This window comes from Mirounga angustirostris, unplaced genomic scaffold, assembly GCF_029215605.1.
Source record: "Mirounga angustirostris isolate CCGP_5_RB_7025 unplaced genomic scaffold, mMirAng1.0.hap1 SCAF_10, whole genome shotgun sequence".
Taxonomy (NCBI): Eukaryota; Metazoa; Chordata; class Mammalia; order Carnivora; family Phocidae; genus Mirounga; species Mirounga angustirostris.
In genome coordinates, this window is record NW_026991718.1 from 131,738,926 (window position 1) to 131,749,696 (window position 10,771).

The window sequence follows — 10,771 nt, forward strand, 5'->3', positions numbered from 1 at the left end:
AATGGCTGTACCATTGGCATTCCCACCAGCAATGAATGAGAGTTCCCGTTGCTTCACATCCTCGCCAGCATTTAGTATTGTCAGTGTTCTGGATTTTGGCCATTCTAATAGGTGTGTGGTAGTGTCTCATCATTGACTTAATCTGCATTTCCCTGATGACGTATGATGTGGATCATCATTTTGTATGCTTATTTCCCATCTATATATCTTCTTTGGTGAGGGGTCTGCTAAGATCTTTGGCCTATTTTTTTTCCTTACTGAGTTTACGAGTTCTTTTTTTTTTTTTTTTAAAGATTTTATTTATTTATTCATGAGAGACAGAGAGAAAGAGGCAGAGGGAGAAGCAGGCTCCCTGCTGAGCAGGGAGCCCAATGCGGGACTCGATCCCAGGACGCTGGGATCATGACCTGAGCCGAAGGCAGATGTTTAACCATCTGAGCCACCCAGGCACCCGAGTTTACGAGTTCTTTGTAGATTTTGGATAACAATCCTTTATTGGATGTGTCTTTGCAAATATTTTCTCCCAGCTGTGGCTTGTCTTCTCCTTCCCTTCACAGTGTTGCTCACAGAGAAAATTTTAAGTTCAGTGAAGTTCAGTCCATCCTGTGTTTCCTTCATGGATCATGCCCTCAGTTTTATCTCTAGAAAGATATCACCATACCCGCAGTAATCTAGGTCTTCTCCTATCTTACCTTTAAGGGGTTTATAGTTTTGCATTTTCCATTTAGGCCTGTGAACCACTTTGAGTTAATTTTTGTGATGTAAGGTCTGATGATGATGATGATGATTTGATGTGAATGTTTAGTTTTTCCAGGACCATTGATCAAAACACTCTCTGTCTCAGCATTGCCTTTGCCCCTTTGTCAAAGATCAGTTGACCACATTTATGTGGGCCTATTTCTAGGCTCTCTATTCTGTTCCATTGGTCTATCTGTCTATTCTTTTACCAAACTCTGTCTTGATCACTGTAGCTTTATAGCAAGTCTCAAAGTTGGGTAATGTCAATCCCTCAATTTTGTCTTCTCTTCCAATATTGTGTTAACTATTCTGGATCTTTTGCCTCTCCATATAAACTCTAGAATTCAGAAAATAAGTTGCTTGGAATTTGACTGGGATTGCATAGTAGCTATAGATCAGGTTGGAAAGAACTGATTTCTTCATCCAACAATCATGCTCCTTTGTATCTATCCAAAGGAATTGAAAACATGTCCACACAAAACCTCAGCAGCTTTCTTTGTAACTGCTAACATTTGGAAGCAACCAAGATGTTTTTTTGAGTAGGTAAATGGAAAAGCTATGATACATCCATACAAAGGAATATTATTTGGCTCTTAAAAAATGCTATCAAGTCATGAAAAGACATGGAGGAAACTTTGATGCATATTACCGAATAGAAGAAGCCAACCTGAGAAGTCAGGTTGATCATGTATGATCAACTCTATGAAATCCTAGAAAAGACAAACCTGTGGAGACAGTAAAATGATCATTGGTTGTTAGTGGTTGGGTGGAGGATGGATAGGATTTTTAAGTCAGTGAAAAACCTGTACACGATGCTATCATGATGGATACGTGTCATTATACATTTGTCCAAGTCCATAGAATGTACAACAGCAAGAGTGAGCCCTAAGGTAAACTGGGGACTTTGGGTTGTTATGATGGTCATTGTAGGTTCATTGATTGTAACAAGTGTGCCATTCTGGTGAAGGACGTTGGTAATGGAGGAGACTGTGCATGTGTGGGGACAAACTCTTATGGTATACAGGAAACCTCTGTACTTTTCTCTCAATTTTGATGCGCACTTAAAATAGTCTAAAGAATGCCTTTTTAAAAAATGTGAAGGAATTTAGGACAAGGAAGCCAAGAATGCTCTTCAGTAGAATAGAGTTCGAAGGAACCACAGCAGCAATGTCAACATTGATAAGGTAGCAGAGGACATGGACTCAACTGGAACAGTTTCAAGAATTAGCAAATAATGAATGATCAGAATGATGGCAAATAAATGACTTCCAACAAACCAGAAAAAAAGCAATTCCTTTATTCAAATCCAGATATATATTCCATTGCTTCCCTCATAAAGGGAGATTGCTAGTTAATGAAGGAGCCAGATTCTAAAAAGAATATACTTGTGGCAAAGATTGGCTCAATGCTCACCAACCACATTTTTTTTTCTTGTACACACACACACACACACATATACAAACACACACACACAAAATCAAAAACAAATTTCTCATTCTTCTTTGTGGGTTGTAGTCAAATGACTGGTTTCTAGCCAGTGAGGTATAGAAATATTCCTCTAGGAAGCAATGTCACATTATAGGCCTGCATGACTGGGTACACTGTTGTTTCTTCTCTGCAGTATTTAGGAATTCCAATTGCTAGAGATGATGGCCCCACCCTTGGGATTCTGCTTTCAAGAGGAGCCAACCAGAACAATCTACCAACCTGCACTTGGCCATGACATGAGTGAGAAAATGTATGGTATGAAGCCACTAAGATTCAGGGTTTATCTACTGTAGATGGTATATACCTTAATATAACATCTTTGATACTTAAGACCTTCACGTATCAGTTTCAACTATTTGAGAGTATATTCATTTTCTATTGTTGTTGTAACAGATTACTGCAATTTCAGCAGCTTAAAACAACACCTATTTATTATGCATAGCTCCAGGGGGTCAAAAGTCTGGGTACAAAATGGCTCAGGTGTATCTTCTACTTAGTTTCACGAGACTGAAATGAAGGTGTCAACCAGGCTAGACTCTTATCTGGAAGTTCTGGGAAGGATTCACTTTCAGGCTTATTCAAGTTATTGGCTGAATGTCATTCTTTGTGGTTGTAGGGCTGAGGTCCCCACATCCTGGTGGCTGTCAGGTGGGGACAGCTATTTTCTCCTAGAAGCTTTCACATTCCTTCTCATGCTTCCCCATAGCCGCTTCTAGCAGGCAGCAGGCTGAGTCCCTCTTGCTCCGAATCTCTCCCATGTCCCCTCTGCATCTCTCTGCCTTCAACCAGAGAAAGATCTCTGCTTTTAAGGGCTCATGTGATGATATGAAGCTTACCTGGATAATCCCAGATAATCTTCCACTTTTAAAATCTGCCAAGTCCTTTTCGCTACATAATATACATATTCATATGTTCCCAGGGATTAGGCTGTGGGCATTTTAGGCATCATCCTGCCTACACAGAGAGTGGTATTGAAGCTTCATAACCTGATGTACATTGTGCATTTTCAGAGGCCTGCATTTACATCATGATCATTGATATGCAAGACCAAGTCACCTGGCTAGGTAGATGGCCCCAGTCAACAACTCAGCATCCTCACACTGGTGCTATTCAGTATGTACTAACTCTCATGAACTGTTCCTATGGGATTTTCACAGCAGATTTGCAAAGATCTGAAATTTATCCATTGCCAATGTCAAAATCAGTTTTTGTTTTTTCCATGTGGTCTGTGTATATCATATTTATTGTCATTTGCCTAATAAATTATATTTAGTTCTCTCTGGATGGAGAGGGTTCAGGCATTCTCAATCTATCTTTGTACTTTTTTTTAATAAAGCTCCAAGTTAAAGAATCCCTTCAAGCATTAATACAAAATATCTATGCAAATATATGGCATGTATGTTACCTATACTTCCCTCCTGTGCTCAAGGCAGACTCAATCAATCATGGCACTCTTTCCCAGGGAACTAATGATCAGCCTCAGACTTACTCCTAAATCAGGCTTCCAGGAAGCCACTATCAATTCTAGTAAAAGTAACAGGCTTATGATATTGGCAGCTCACAGTAAACTGCTCAGGTAAACAGGACCACATGCTTTGGCCTGTCTTTTTCCAATTGCTTTTTGTTGTTGTTGTTCTGTTTTGTTTATGTTAAACTTCACAGATTGCCTACTGGGTTTTCTGATGAGATTTTTTTTTTCCTACTTCTTATTTAAAAAATAAACAAACTCTTCTTGCAAACAGCCAAGTAGGGTAAAAAATAAAGCCAAAATCTTTTTCTATATTTCAATCTCTCACTCAGACATCCTTGTAAAGTTCGCAAAGCCTGAGTTCAACCACAGATCCTGAAGCTGGGTCACTTCTGAGCTCTGCAGAGCACAAGTGATCTCTGTGCTACGGGTAGGATACTTTCGCAAGGCTTTTCAGGAACATTTGGAGTAGCTCTAAGCTTTATATAATAAAGCTATAATATCTGACTATATTATGATGCAGTTTCTTCTTCCAGTTAAATCATATTCTTTATACTCCATTACGGTGAAATGTATGTAATGGCCCTTTAATTTCCCATGGAGAGTTCCCAGACACGATTGCTATAGTTCTTGCACCTTTGGCAACTGTATATTCTACATCCCTTGTGACGTGGCATTTACATCAATGTCTGTAGCTTTTATAATTTTTTAAATTTTTTTAATGTCTGTAACTTTTAAAATCTCAAGCTCTATATCAAATATGGAAAGGGATAGTGATATTCTTTTTTTTTTAAGATTTTATTTATTTATTTGACAGAGAGAGAGAGAGAGATCACAAGTAGGCAGACAGGCCGGCAGAGGGAGAGGGAGAAGCAGGCTCCCTGCCGAGCACGGAGCCAGACATGGGGCTCGATCCCAGGACCCCAGGATCATGACCTGAGCCGAAGGCAGCTGCTTAACTGACTGAGCCACCCAGGCACCCCGGGATAGTGATATTCTTACAGAACCACCTAAGCTATACCATTTAGCTTTTGACAGATTATCTAGCATTGTTCGGAAGATTGGACAAAGTAGGATTCATTAATCTATACTCATAGCAGATTATGACCAGGGAAAGACGGGAGGATGTCAATTACCATGTCCAGCTTCACTTTGTCCTATCAAACAAATCAACTGATAAACCGTGCTAACTCTGAGTTCTATCAACAAAGAAAAATATTCTTTAGTATAATATATTAAAATAACGACTCCAGGCTGTCCTCTCTCCTGTCACTATTTATTTTATAGGGTAACACCATAGTCTACTGTCAATGGGTCATTAAGCCACACTCGTGTAAGCAGTGTGAGTTTGAGGACCATTGAACATGGTAAATTTGCCCTTCTGCACCAGAATTAAATAAACATCGACACTAAATAACACTGCAGTGATCTTCCAAGATCTCTGGTAGAGTAGTTAATAGCCCTTGGAATGTCTCATTTCCTTCTTGACATGGTGTGTTCTGAACAGCTACCCATTTGGAGAGCTGTGTAAAACAGAATTCAAGCTAGTTTAACACTTCATAGTAAACGTTGGTCTTCTTTTATCCTTTAGTTTATCAGCATCAATGATTTTAATAATTAGTATTATGTACAAAAAGCGTCACAGATCAGCTCAATTTACATATGGGGCATAAAAGACTCACCTGCCAGAGGTTGAGCAATGGCAGTCATTTTTAAAATACAGTTTTATTTGTTTCACTGGTGGTTTTTGAATTTTGGGAATCAGTTGCCAACACTGATAAATATAGAAATTTTGTATAAAAATACAGATTCTCTTGAAAAGCCAGAAGTTTGGCAACATTATACTTGAATTTTGTAAGGAGGCCAAAAAGAAGGCACGTGGCCCCTTCAGTTCTTGGCTGACCTGAAGGTGCCTCTCCCTAGCAATGTATACCCGTTTCAGTTAATAGCCTTTACACCTTTTTGCCCAGCCTATGCCCTTGCTGCTCACAGTATGGTCCAGGGAAGAGCAGCGTTGACAGCACCTGGGGGATTACTAGACATGCAGACGCTCCAGCCCCTCCCAGGTGATCCGTGTGCCTTTCAGAAAAGTGCCGGCAGAGATGTTGACTCAGGTGGAAGCAAATACTCAGTTTCTTTATGGTCGTCTTGGCTTCCGCTGTCTTTGGCTCTTAGTCTCAGCTCTACCTTCCTCCTATACTTGATTTTGTTTCTCCAATTGAACACTTATATGGATATATTCTAGTCCTCTCCAGTCTGCCCTTGTCTTCTACAGACATTCACAAAGCGCTGATATCTGAGAGGGCAAAAACATCCTCATTCCTACATTAAGAGTGCAATTTTCAAGAATGAAATCTTGCCATTTACAAAACAGGGATACACCTAGAAGGCATTATGCTAACTGAAATGTCAGAAAGAGAAAGACAAACACCATATGACTTCCCTTATATGTAGAATCTAAAAAACAAATGAACAAACCAAACAAAACAGACTCATAGATACTAGAAACAAACTGTCGGTTTCCGGGGCGGGGCGGGGTGGGGGGGGAGGTTAGGGGTTGGGCAAATCAGGCAAAGGGGATTAAGAGGAGTAACAGACTTCCAGTTGTAAAATAAAGAAGTCATGGGGATGTAATGCACAGCATAGGGAATAGAGTCAATATTGTAACGACTCTGTATGGTGACAGATGGTAACTAGACATGGTGGGATCATTTCATAAATGTATGAAAATATCTAATCGCTATGATGTACACCTGAAACTAACAGGCTATTGTATGTCAGTTATACTTCAATTTTTAAAAACGAACAATTTTCCTACTTAGAACTGTAGGATTCCTGGCTTGAATGAGACATTACAAAGATCACTTAATCACGTGATTCTTATGGTGGGCTGAATGGCGGCCCCTCCAAAAGATGTCCATGTCCTAACCTCCCAGAATCTGTTAACATGAACTTAAATGGAAAAAGGGTCTTTGCTGATTTTATATATATATATATATATATATATATATATATATATATATATATATATCTCCATCCTATTGGTTCTGTTTCTCTAAAGAATCCCAATACTGCCCAAAATCCAATGACAAGTGTCCTTAAAACAGACATGCAGAGGACTGACATGCAGAGGAAGTGAAGGTCGTGTGAGGACAGGCGTAGAGAGTAGAGTGAGCAGCCGTAAGCCAAGGAATGCTGATAAGCATCAGAAGCTGGAAGAGACAAGGAACAGGATCTCCCTTAGAGCCTCTGGAGAGAGCACAGTCCTGCTGAGAACGTCACTGGGAACTTCTGGCCTCCAGAACTCTTAGAGGACAAGTTTCTGCTGTTACGAGTCACCTAGTCTGTGGTTATCAGCTGTGGCAGCCCTGGGACGCTAACACAGTTCCCAAACCTGGCTGTTTCTCAGCATCCCCTGGTGGCATAATGAAGGTGAGAATCATGATAGCAGGAAGGGAAAGCTAGGGGACATACTTTCAGCTGCAGCCAGAGCCACAAGCCAGCAGCGTTGACACCCCCCGGGAGCATCTTAACATGTGTCAGACACGGAGAATCTGAGGGCCCAGACCTACTGAATCAGAAACCAAATTTTAACAAGATCTCTAAGTGATTCCTCTACAGATTAAAGTCTGAGCAATCCTTCCCTAGACAATTTCAATTAGCAACCTTGGCAGAGTTTCTCCTTGATCCCGTGCTTGTGTTTATCAGGATGTATAAAGTGCTCCTTCCCTCATGTCTTGCCTAAGTCTATAAGATAATGTGAGTAGAAACACAAATTCCAGGAGAATTCAGAACAGAAAGACACCCGAGTTCCAACTTAGAGGGTGAGCACTTCTAACTCCTTGATACGACACTGAGAACAAAGCCGAATGATGCCCCGAATGAGCTGTTAGAGCCCCAAGAACAAAGGCAAAGATTGCTAATGCATCCATTTCAACTTAGCATTACCACCCAGGCGAGAAGAGTTTGTTTATTAAAATGTTTACCTTAAGAGGGGTTTCATCTGACAATTGAAACCAACCAAAGCGCACAAAACTGCTTTTGGAAATTCCAACATAAGGAATTCTCACCTGGGACTCAAAATAATAGCCTATTAAAATTACATTGGGCAAGTGGAAACATACAAAATGGATGATTAAAGGAAATGCAGAGCCACTGGGGTGTCGGGTGAGGAAGTAATGAATGCATCTGCCCGTCCTAAGTTCAGAAATGCCAACCCTGCAAATCAGTGCCTGCAACAAAAGGCTCTATTATTTCCAGCTAGCCACCGGGCTGATTCTGCCCAGTTTCCCCGGACGGCATACATCTGATATAACAGCACAGGAGAACGAAGGAGTTCAGTACCATCTGCAGATTTGCAGGCAGTGCAGAAAAGAGGTAACTAACCATGGATGGGTTAGAAAAATGAGAGAAATTTGAATTGCCTTCTCTTAAGGGAAAACTGGGGGGAGGGACCCGTTTGAAATCAATGTGTTCATGACAGATGGACGTAGGCCTTCTGACTTTATTCTCCCTAGCGGCATAACAGGCAACAGAGCAAATATTGGAGCAGATTCAGTAATGCAAGTTAAAAGAATTAAAAAGGAGACCCAGCCAGTTAAGTAAGCCATGGCATGAGGGGGACATAGTGAACTAAAAAAAAAAAAGAAGAAGAAGAAAGAAAAGAAACAAAAGGCGGAAGTATAAAAATAATAGATTAATAGAAAAAAAGAAAAAATAAGAGAAAAAATAATAAAAATAATAGATAAAAATAAAAACCTACTATACCATGAACATACTTCATATTTTCTCATTTATCCTTACAAGATCTGTCAAAGTGGATAAATATTATCTCCGGGTTTGTAACTGAGGAAATTGAGACCCAGAGAGGTTTTGGCCGCGTCATACAAAAAGCATCTTGTGGAGGGAAATATAAACAAATAATACATGTTTCAAAAGTCCAACGTATGAGACGCTGTGGCTTAGTGTCATTATTAATTTATCATCGAGCTAATACCTATAGCAGAATTCAAGCGCATCTGTGTTATTCAAGGCATTTATATTGGCCTGTATATTTTATGTAAGAAACACTGGTGACTTAAATGAATAATAGCATTATTACGGAAGGTTTTTAGTCCCTAAGGAGCCTGGGAATTAGTGTCAGTCTAGAAACATGTAAATGAAGAGAGCTGCTAAAATTGGCAGAAGAAAACACTCTGTTCCACATAATTGAATCCCATTCATTTAGCCAACAACTTGTATTGAATGACTATTTTTGGTCAGCAGTTTTGGGCAGTGGGGATGCAAAGGTAAATAAGACAAAGTCTTCATTCTCAAGAGGTTCTTCTTAATTGGGAAGGCCAGGTACTTTGGGTATTACAATTCAACGTGAAAAGTGCTATACTGGAGATAAGCACAAAGCACACTCACCTGCAGAACACAAACAGAATCAATCACAGCATCATCCTCCAATGGGAATTCAGGCACCCAGAACAATGGAAGTTTATTCCACCTGCTGATAAGTCCAAATACTGAAGAACATAAGAGAAAGACCAAGCCAGAGAAAGAGACAAAGATTCCCTATGGAAATACTCATGCCCATACTCTGTATCTTCCACTCCCAGTTTGAATACTACAAGTTCGCACCATTATTTGGCTAGCTGCTTCCTCTGGGCATATAATAATCTTGGCTGTTAGATATCAGTATCTTTCTAATGGGTCTCCCGCATCCAGTCTGGTCCATTTCCACACCACTCCTCACTCTGCAGCCCAAAAGCTCTTTTCAAGATGTAAATCAGATCAATTCACCCACCTCTCTCATTGTTTTTAAAATTTCAATATCTTCACATGGCTCTTAGAAATAACGCGAAATTCTTAGCACAGCCTGCAAAGCCTGCAAAGCCTTACCTGGTCTTTAGCCCCATTTCCCACTGCCCCCCACCCATTCCATTCTCCGCTGTCACTCTTCCAATTCTTGAATCTGGGGCAAGCTCCCTCTAGCCAGTTGTTCTTCGCATTTCTATTTCTTAGTGGCAAAACTCTCTACAGAACTCAATCAGCTACTTGACTTCTCTTCCTGTGTTTCCTAATTAAGGACACATGTTACCCTTTAAAAAAAAATCTATTTCTTTATAATAACAAAGTAGCCAAATACAGTGGCCCGAATCTCCTTGAGCCAGAAGACCCAAGATCTGTTCTGAGCTCTACCAGTTACTTTGATCTCAGTTTGTCCGTTGCTAAAAACTGATGGCAATATCAGTGCCTACTCCTAGAATAATTATAAAAATGAGATCAGATAACACATGTAAAATACTTTTCCATTATATTTCTAATTCAAACTGTATTCTCTCCCGTTTAATTTTTTTCCCTGCCTCTGTTAATGTTTGCAGTTTTTCTCCTGTATCTGGGTAAATCTAATTTTATGTATCTGTTCTCAGAGTGAAATATTGGTTTAAGGATTCATGTCTAACTTCAATTCTAGGGAAAAAAAAAAAAACACATCAATTCTTCTTCTTAAATATTGCTTCTTTACCATCCCTTTCTTTTAGAACTCTATTGTTCATGTTGAGAAAATGTGATCCAGTAGAAAACTGCGGTGCTCTGAACAGGAATAGGCTCACTTTCTCTAAAGGTCCAGAAAGTGACTATGTTTTAGCCTTTGTGGGTCATATGACCCCTTTGCAACTATTCATTTCCACCACTGTGCTGTCGAAGCAGCCAGAGACAACATGTAGAAACAGGTGGGAGTGGCTGTGTTCCAATAAAACTGAAGGCTGCCTTTGGCCCAAGAGATAGTTTGCCGGCCCGTGCCTTTGAGCATTGTCTTCCGGGTTGTCTGATATTCTAGCCATTCACTGCCTTTGAGCTGTTTTTATCGCAGTACAAACTGTAAATAACTAATAGCAATGCAGAAGAATTCTTATCCATAGATATGAAAATTCTGGCCAGGGAGGTTCAATTTACTTGCCCCTCAACTCTGCATGGAAAAAGCCTGTTTTGCATCGTCTATTTGTAAATTAGTTTCAACAATCCCTTGCTCAATATAAATGTGTCCTTCTTTCATTTCTTCTTCAAGCCAGTCCTACCTAATGTTTTACA